The sequence below is a fragment of the Macrobrachium nipponense genome, chromosome 41 (genome assembly GCF_015104395.2).
Source record: "Macrobrachium nipponense isolate FS-2020 chromosome 41, ASM1510439v2, whole genome shotgun sequence".
Lineage (NCBI taxonomy): Eukaryota > Metazoa > Arthropoda > Malacostraca > Decapoda > Palaemonidae > Macrobrachium > Macrobrachium nipponense.
The window spans coordinates 20926584-20936583 of NC_061102.1; the positions used below are offsets into that span (position 1 = coordinate 20926584).

At 37.8% G+C, this 10000-nt stretch overlaps 1 pseudogene; it reads left to right on the forward strand.

The window, feature by feature from the left end:
* The first annotated feature begins 4148 nt into the window (after window positions 1-4148).
* The window catches only part of LOC135212882 (uncharacterized), an 11499-nt pseudogene continuing 5647 nt past the window's right edge, over window positions 4149-10000 (forward strand).

Genomic DNA, 10000 nt, shown 5'->3' on the forward strand with positions numbered 1-10000 from the left:
TGTGTGTGTTTAGAGTTACCCTTTTACCCTTTTCTGTCCGTAGTTTTTTTCTGATTTTTTCCGCAGCTGTGAAGAAATCCGTAGAACTCGAAATATAGTCAGTGCTTCTAGAAGAGATGCAGAACCTCGGGTAAACGGAAAGCTCTCAGACATTTCAGAAGAGAGAGACTATAAATTTCAGAGTATTTAAATCAGAAAACTTTCCCAATTCCTTCTTTTCTCGTTTGCCTGGCTAATGGGGTAAACATTAACTGAAAATCTACAACCCCTTTGAGGCGGAGAACAATTATATTTACTTTGCGGAATTTCTTGCTGCGCTAAATTAATGCACGAGAGAGAGAGAGAGAGAGAGAGAGAGAGAGAGAGAGAGAGAGAGAGAACCTTAATTCACACTAGTCGACGTTGTACAACGCCCAGTTGGCTATTGAGTTGAGGTGCCTAGCACTTTTTTTTGCCAGCTTGCTGAGTGGATGGGACAACTTTATTATATGGAAATAAGCATCAAATATATCACACTTACACCAATGCTCACGCATGCACACTATATATAATATATATATATATATATATATATATATATGTGTGTGTGTGTGTGTGTGTGTGTGTGTGTGTGTGTGTGTGTGTGAAGACGAACAGGATCCCATTTAAACAGGATGGTTTCGTATTGAGATGTTATTACAAAAGTTACAAGCTTTCAAGGACTTAACTGTCCCCATCGTCTGGCTGCCGGATAGAATCTTTAGAGATGAATGCTTTGCATTTCTATCTGGTGTAAGGGGATGTTAAGAGGATGAGAAATTTGGAAATACAAAGACAGTGAAATGTCGTTTGGTCACGGGGGCGAGAATAGAGCGATGTTTAAACCCTTGAATGTTGGAAAGTAGTAGAGAGAGGTACACAGATACAGATTAAAACGTAGCCAGATGGGATGGAAATGATGAAACAGTAGGGCCTTATCCTTTAGGTGGGTAGCACCATCAGTGCACCCCTCGCAGTGCACTGTAGACATTATTTAAGGTTCTTTGCAACGTCCCTTCGTTCCCTAACTGCTACCCCTGTAATTCCTTTTATTGTATCCGTTCATACTCTTCTTCCGTCTTACTTTCCACCCTCTCTGAACAGTTATTTCAACAGTATTTTCTGCGCTGAATGACTTCATAAGTCATAGCGCTTGGCTTTTGGCCTAAATCGTATTCCAAATGGGCCTTAGTACATTTTTATATATATATATATATATATATATATATATATATATATATATATATATATATATATATATATATATTACGTGAAAGATAAGGATATACAACTACTGTGTGAGAGAGGGTAATCTATACCGCTGGTGAACCTTCTGCTGTGTGGGATGTGGAAGGCTATCGTCGGTGTTGTAGAAGTTTCCTGCTGCACAGAAATTCAAACTTTATTCACAAGTTTAGGAATTGAAATGGCAGTGAAGATTGTTGCGCTGTCTTTTATAGCCACCCTCTGTCAGGGGAAATGGCTTATTGTTTCTAGATGCTTGTGATGCCGTCCAAACTTGCAATTAGAAGGGCGGTGAAACTTTGTGCTCGAGATTGGTTTCCTAATTTTCTTTCTACTTTCTAGATGACATCATTTTTAAATTCTGTAGTGAGACAAGTGTGATTTGATTTACAGTTAATGGGTTTACCCGTCTTTCATGAGTTTATAATATAGGAAAAATGGTAATAGTGACAACGATATTATTGGTAATATAAAAAAAAACAATTTTGCTTGTTAAAAAAACAAAAGGATACATATGCATAATATATATATATACATATATGATATACATACATATATATATATATATATATATATATATATATATATATGTATATATATATATATATATATATATATATATATATATATATATATAATGTTTGTGTTTGTTTGTGTGTGCGTGCGTGCATTTCATGGAATTTTTATCTCGTACCTGTCTTTGATAATCTTATAGAGGAAAGATTTTTGTTTTGTGCACTGAACTCTATATAGATAAGAACAGAGATACGCATTTGCGAAGAAAGGTTCCAATTCATACTTCATATATGTGACTTCCATCCTGGAAATGTAGAATAACAGAGGCAGAAAAGAGAAGAGAACGATCGATGGCTGGAAGGTTGGGGGAAGAACAGGAAATACAAGTGAGTAAACCCATTACATGTCAATAGCCTCTCGGGGAGGTAGAGTGGCACTCTTGGTGGTGCTCTCTCCGACCTCGAATGAAATATGAAAGGAAGAAGAGGACTGTGGAGAACTGTAGGTAGTTCCTTGCCAACTCCGATCTCTTGTAGATGCAAGGGCGTCTTAAGGAGGTTTTTGGGGGTACGAGACAGATGTCCCTTTTCTCTAGGGCGCCGAATAAAGTGGAATATGTCGATATTATGTCAGAAACTATATATTTGTGGTCCCCTGGAAATATACATTTACTTGAAGACGATATTAGTTGTTGGGCATAAATGTCCCTTCCATCGTGATCTATGTCTCGTTGTGTTGTGGGATCGTAGGCGTTATGTACGACTCATAAATTGGCCAGAGCGCCTCAGTGGCGTGGTCGGTATGGTGTTGGCGTACCACCTATGTGGCCGCTAGTTTCTATTCTCGGGCATTCCATTGAGGTGTGAGAGATGTGCATTTCTGGTGATAGAAGTTCACTCTCGACGTAGTTCGGAAGTCACTTAAAACCGTTGGTCCTGTTGCTGAATAACCACTGGTTCGATGCAGCGTCAAAACACCATACAAACAAACAAACAATAAATTGGCTAGGTGTTTTCCTACGAATAAAATGTCATATTTTGGTGAGTTTTCATTCAGGAATGGATTGTCATATCCATTCAAAGCTAAATGCTAAAGTTGTAGCGTCTTCGATTAAGTCTCTGAAGCAAATTCACATTGAATGGCTTACCCACCAAAGCAAGTAAATCTACGTAATACACTTCTGTTATTTGTTGAATATCTAAGTTATCCTGAATCAATGAAGCCTGAATAAAACGTGTAGTGATAAGTAAAAGAAACACTTGTCAGTTTCGCAAGAAAAACATTGATTAGTTAATATAAGCATGTTTTATATAAAAAAAGAAATTCTCTTTCTAATCCACATCTGTTATTCCAAACTTACCAATCAGGTAAGTTTGGAATAGGCTGACATCGACTTTCGGTACGGAATCAATTGTAACTCCCCTTGGATGTACGTTATTCCCAAGGTATAGTAAAATCGTTGATAAGGTATAGCATTATATATATGTGTGTGTGTGTGTGTTTGTTTGTTTGTATGGTGTTTTTACCTTGCATGGAAACCAGTGGTTATTGAGCAACGGGACCAACGGCTTTACGTGACTTCCGAACCACGTCGAGAGTGAACTTCTGTCACCAGAAATACACATCTCTCACTCCTCAATGAAATGGCGAGAATCGAACTCGCGACCACTTAGGTGGGACGCCAACACCATACCAACCACGCCACTGTTTGTGTGTGTACGAGGTTACAGTATTTATCCTAAAGTACTTAAGTAAGTTTCGCAATATACGAGTAATAAATTCAAGATAAGATTGCATTACTGCAGCCTCCGAGGAAATCAGCTCTCATTGTGCAGCTTGTATATTTATTTCGACGCTCAGAAAATTCACGAATAAGGATACAAAAGCCTTTGTTTCTTTGGCTCCTTCCTTGTGGAAAGGTTGCCATTGTTGGTCTCCTGCGTTTTTCTTGTGTCCGTTATAACTTACCACTATATTAACATAGTCATGTTTTGGAAAAGTATTGTAGTGTATGTGCCGGGAAGTTCCTTATGTAATACATTTGTTGTATTACTTATTCTGCGTAACCGTTATACATAATTATGGTATTTATAACAATTTTTTTGTCGGATTTTCTGTTTTCTTAGCGCCTTGGTTACACGGTCTTCTCTTAAGCGCAAACCTTTTCGTTCTCCCATCCCATCTCCTCCTCCTCCTCCTCCTCCTCCTACTCCAAACTTGAAGAGGAGGAGGCGGCGCCAGACAGGTGATGATGTGTTTTCACCTGAGCGACGCGCCGCGCTCGTTAACAGGTGTGCTGTTTCTCATCGTTTGGACCCGAGAAAGTAGATGTTGGATGCTGCATCATCATCTTACTGTGGCATCGTAACGGGCGGAAAAACATCTCAGCCACCCGCGATAGATTGATCGGATCGAAGCTCCCTCCCTCCCTCCGCCATGGCAGTTTGGTTCTTCGTAGAGATCGTCATAAGGACTTTGGTTTTGGTTTTACTTCTCTTTCTTTCTTTTTGTCTTTTTCTGCGCTGATAGGCCATAGCTAGAGTTCTCACAGATCAACTTTTTTTGTCTTTTTGCGTGTTCTTAGATTCTCTGGCATAGCTAGGGTTCTCATATATCAACTTTTTTTTTTTTGAGTGTTCTTAGAATCTCTGGTTATTCTTTACGTTCACGACTACCTTTATAGAAATTGGCTGATGAGCTATTCTGCCTTGTCATCTGATGTGCAAATATCGGTCATTATTTACCAGTCGTTAATGCTGCGTTTTCATGCAAGCAGAATTTTAACTTTGCCCTTGAACTGACGTGATCTTCCTTCAGCAGAAGATTTTATATGAAAGACATTGACATTTAGTTCATATACGGGTTTGTATGTTCGTCTTGGAAATAAAAGTATACGTGAGTCAGAATTTAAAATACCAAATTGCAGTTCAGGGTCCAGATTTAGACCGTGTTCGGAAGATAGTCAATGGTTTTTTTTTTTTTTTATCGGTGTAATTTGATTAAGAATGTCCACTGCAGGGAAGTATCGTAAATATGTTCGCGGAATAAAGTTAGCTAACTGGATTTTTTTCCCTTCGGTTATTGAAGTACAATCATCTGTCGAGAAATACAAAATTGTCTAAACTTTATATCTAACCCTTATGTTCTAAAGCTTTGTTATATATTCTTTTTTATTTAAAAAAGTGAAAGTTGAATTAAATTTTTTTATCGTAGTATAGAAAATCAAAGCTCCCCAAGAATTGAATACCTGCGATTCAAACTGTAAAGTGTTTTGTTGAAACATAATTAACCACACTTGTTTCTGCAACGCTTTTATATTATCCTCATTAAATACTGAAATTATATGGCTACAATATCTTCAATGATTTTATGATCTACTTACGTAACATACACGATGATCATTTTTCCATTTGGGGAAACGGTCTTCACACAAGGCTGGGTTCAGTCTTGTATGAGGAAACAGAGCTAGGAGACTTATCATGTTGATCTCGTGTACTTGTATTTGACTGAATTTTGTCTTTGTAACCAAATGCTACTTGGTTGTACTTCTCCATGAAGAGGTGTCCCGCAAGTTGTTTCAAAGTGTTGAACTGCAGCAGCAACGTTTTTCAGTCTCAATTTTTCGCAGTTGAACGGGATCAGGCCCAAGTCTAGAATCCAATTAACCCAGATTCCTGAAACACTGACAAATACTTCTTGTACGTCCCTTTCCACAGATGCCTCGGTTTTCACCTACGATGAGAAGACGTTCGCCGTCACCCAATCCATGAAGGATGCTTATAACGACAATGGATATGTTCTTATCAGGTGAATATGAGAGATTATTTATCGTGTTTCAGAGTTGTGTCTTTGGAAGGGCTGTGAGTATTTGAAGTAAGGATCTCATGGACTTGCTCAGAGCATAACAACTTTGAGATAAGCCATGTTTTTAAAAGAAAAGTTGGGGTAAAGGTGCATCGTAGATTAATGTAACCAATTGAATTTGTTTTTTTAAATTATTATATGAAATTACACTCACACATACACAAACACATACATACGTACCTATATGTATTATCTATATATATGTGTATGTACCCTGGTTCTTTATTTTTAATCACAAGATTTCTGTCTTAAGCATTATTTATAAAGACTTCCATTCTTGTGTATTCTTTTAAGGCAGTGGTTCTTAACCTAGGGGCGCGCCCCCCTATTGGGTCGTCAGCAGCAGTTTCCAGGGGAGACGAGAGGCCTAAGGAAAAAAATTTTAAAAAATTCCAAAAAAATTTACAACTATTTTCGTTATTCTCTTAACAAGAGTGATGAACTGATATTCAGAAGTTTATAAAAAAATGCAATAGTATCGCTTTATAACGTTACTTCCTAGAGTCTACTACTCTGGCTAGGCTCGTTGGGCTGACCATGTTTGTTGATTGTTTACCTCCCTTCCTGTCCCTCGAAACCCCTTCTCTTTCACATTTTTTTTTTATTTCCCTTTAAATCTGGTAGGGAATTTTACTCGTAGATTCAAGGAGGCCGTGAAAGAAAGGACCAGCTCTTAGAGGGGGCGTGGTAATAAAAAAGTTTAAGAACCACTGTTCTAGGGAAATCTTAAATTACAAAGGTTTGATTGACTATTAAGAACAGAAGTATCATATTTTGATTTGCAAGTTTTCTGTTTCCTAAAATATAATACATGTAATTTAACGAAAGCGGAGTTACTTAACAGTCTTTATGCGTCATTCATGCGTCGTTTTCTTTGCATAAATTTAGAAATGTACTAAATGATGCCGAGATGACGAGCTGAAGGCTGCCCTGGAAAGCCCTGGAATCCAGAAACATGCCTACAACACGTCTTGATGGCTCTAAGGATACCAGAATGGTCCTTTGGTTCCACTGTGGGGATGACATGACAGGGGCTGTTGCCAGCTGTGAGAAAATTGCCGGCACAATGGAGAAGGTACTGGATGTTTTTTTATTTAGTTTCGCTTTGGAGAATTGTTAGCGTAAGACCCAAATGGAAAAAGTCTATTATACAATAAATTATGGACGCTAATCCAGAAATTTCCAATACATGCAAACTAGCATGCACGTCTTACGTTCATTTCAGAATAAATCTCCCAAAAGAAAGAAAAAACCACTTTACTTCTGTGATCCGAGGGTTCTAAGAATTAAAATCATGGTCTTTTTAATCCACTACATATCTTGTCGAAACATCATTCCTGCTTATACTTTTTATTAAGTATGTCCTTCTTGGATGGATGTATAGTGTCTCCTTACAAACACTGAAAACGGTGGCTGCGAGTTCGATTCTCGGGCATTCCATTGAGGGGTGAGAGATGTGTAGTTCTGGTGATAGAAGTTCTCTCTCGACGTGTTTTGGAAGTCACGTAAAGCCGTTGGTCCCGTTGCTGAATAACCATTGATTCCATGCAACGTAAAACACCATACAAACAAACAAACAAACGCTGAAAGAACAGATATTGCGCATCACTGGACATTAATAAGAAACCTCAGGAAACGGAATTGGTTTGCAATGTTCTATTTTTTTTAAGTTTAAAAGAAATTTGAGGCATATGGTGAATGAAAAAAAGATAATCAGTTCTACACTTCATCGAGTACTTCTGCACTACTTCAAGTATTTTTCAGAATTAATTTTAATGTGTCTGCCAAAGCATTTTCTGCACATAAAATGGCTTCAAACTATAGTTACTTTCCATTTTATGCACTGGTAAAAATAACTGGCGGTCAGCCCTTCAGTAACCCGAGTGGTGAGAGCAGTCAGTTTTAACAACAGGTGCATTCAAACTATTTTTTTAACAAGATAAGCTTTATTATTAGTCTTATAAGCATGGAGATTATATGATAGAGAAAAGTTTTAAGATAAAAAGGGGTTTGGGAGGGAGCAGAAGAGCTCTCTTCAATATGAGAAGGTAGAAAAGATCTGTTCCATTTGTCCCGATACCCGAATGAAGACAAATTAAAACACCAAGCACACATTAATGCTTGTTTTACTAATTAATTTGCTTTCATATAATCTCACACCGGTTGTTGTTTATAAAAGAAATAATCCATAGCACTAACTCGATAACGCTCACAAGAAAATTACAGATTAGTAAGCCTCTTCAAAGTGATGATTCTCGTTAATTATTAATCAGTAGTCGTAACCCTTTCACTGTACACAAATGTTGGAAAATCATAGGAAAATTGTGGGTAGATACTATCTTTAAAAAATATAACATTTTACACAGTAGTTGCAGGTATAAAACTGAGAAATATTAATAAGTACATATGACATTATGAACAGCGCTACTTTACAGTTTGAATACTTTATGCCTCAGAAATACTACTACTGAGTTCAACTTCATGTTCAGCACATGTAATATCCTTTCACATGAAATTTTTTTTGTTTCTCAGGTGCCTTATTGCACAAGTATCTGGTTGTATCAATAAAGAAAATTAAGTGGGTGGTTTTTTTTAGTCGAGTTTTCACAAAGAATGTACGTTTATCATATTTACGAAGGGCCTCAGTGGCGTGGTCGGTATGGTGCTGGCGAGCCACCTCGGTGGCCGCGAGTTCGATTCTCGGTAGTGAGGTAGTGAGAGATGTGTATTTCTGGTGATAGAAGTTCACTCTCGACGTGGTTCGGAAGCCACGTAAAGCCGTTGGTCCCGTTGCTGAATAACCCGCTGGTCCATGCAACGTAAAAACACCATACAAACAAACAAACATCATATTTACGACCTAGACCTACATTATTTCAGTTCCAGTTGGTTGGTTATGTTAAGAAATTGTGAACTTTACTGGAAGCTTACGTAATCTGTATACCATTTTCCCAGTTAATGGGAGGTGATGAAGTGTATCATCTCAGCAGTAAATTACTTATGAAAGCCCCGCAAACAGGAGGGTCGTTTCCTCTGGCATCAGGACTACCGGGTAAGAGTTTTTTCATTTGCTCGTTGCGTTTGTTTTTCCAGCTTGCGTGAACATAATCGCTTGTTTTGAATAAGCATATATACTTTAGTGACTGTGTGCATTGCTTGGTGCATCGTAGATGGTGAAGGTGCTTATCTTTGAGCCATTCTAACCTTGTTGTCCACATTCTGTAAGTTTCTCCAGTTTTAACTTTCCATTTAAAAATCATATTCACGGGTCTTGTGAAATTTTCAGTGCTTTACATTCTTATAAGTACTTTAAGGACACTTTGCACTCCTGCGGATTCTGTGGGGATACTTGCATTCCTGCAGGTATTTTGGGGATTCTTCACTTCCTACAGGTACTATCGGGCTGCTTTGCATTTCTGCAAGTACTGCGTGGATGCTTCACGTACATGCATTTGTTTTGGGGATCCATCACATTATTACAGTTATTGTGAAGTGCTTCACATTCCTGCAGATAACTCTGGGGATACTCTTGTATTCGCAGTCACTGTGGAGATCATTTATATTCCTAGAGGTGCTTTTGTGGTTGTTTCACATTTTTTTATCCTGTCGTTTGCTACTAATTCATAACAGTAAAAATTTACACTTCAATGCAAGACTTAGCATTTGCTTCTGATGCTCATTTCATTACCTGAATTGTATTCCATGATTAAACATTCATTTGGAAGTAAGGTAGGTCTTTCAAAGTTCATTTTTTTTTTTATAAACCAAAAAAAAATCTTTATATTTATTTGTTTTCGACAGATACTTCTATAAGTGGGGATACATGTACCCAAACAATGCATCGGTTTTCATCGCCATTGATGACTGCAATCTTGATAATGGCTGTCTTCAGGTGCTGCGAGGATCCCACAAGATGGGGAGAGTGGACCACATTCCAGTAGGTAAACAACTCTCGGCAGACCCTGAGCGAGTTGAGGAGGTGAGAATAGAATACGTGTTTATGTGCACTTGAGTATGAAGATACGGTCACATGAGTTTTACTGTACATGTGTGATAGTTAGATAGATAGATAGGTAAAGTGTCTGTTACGATGTGGTTATGTGAGAAGTTTTAAAGCTGTATGTGGCAAACATGGATCTAGAAATCCTTATGATAAAATCGATTGAGAGACAAAAACATGTTGAGAATGTTGATGGTGTCAGGTATAGAGGATAAGTTCCTGTAAGTGTTTAAAGATTTAGTTTCGATGGAAGGGAAGTGGGTTAGAATATGAAGATGGGAGAGTGACTGGTTTGGTGTAAAGTAGTTTTGATCTAAGGATGTGTTGTATCTCTGGGATTGTTTGGTATCTTTACTG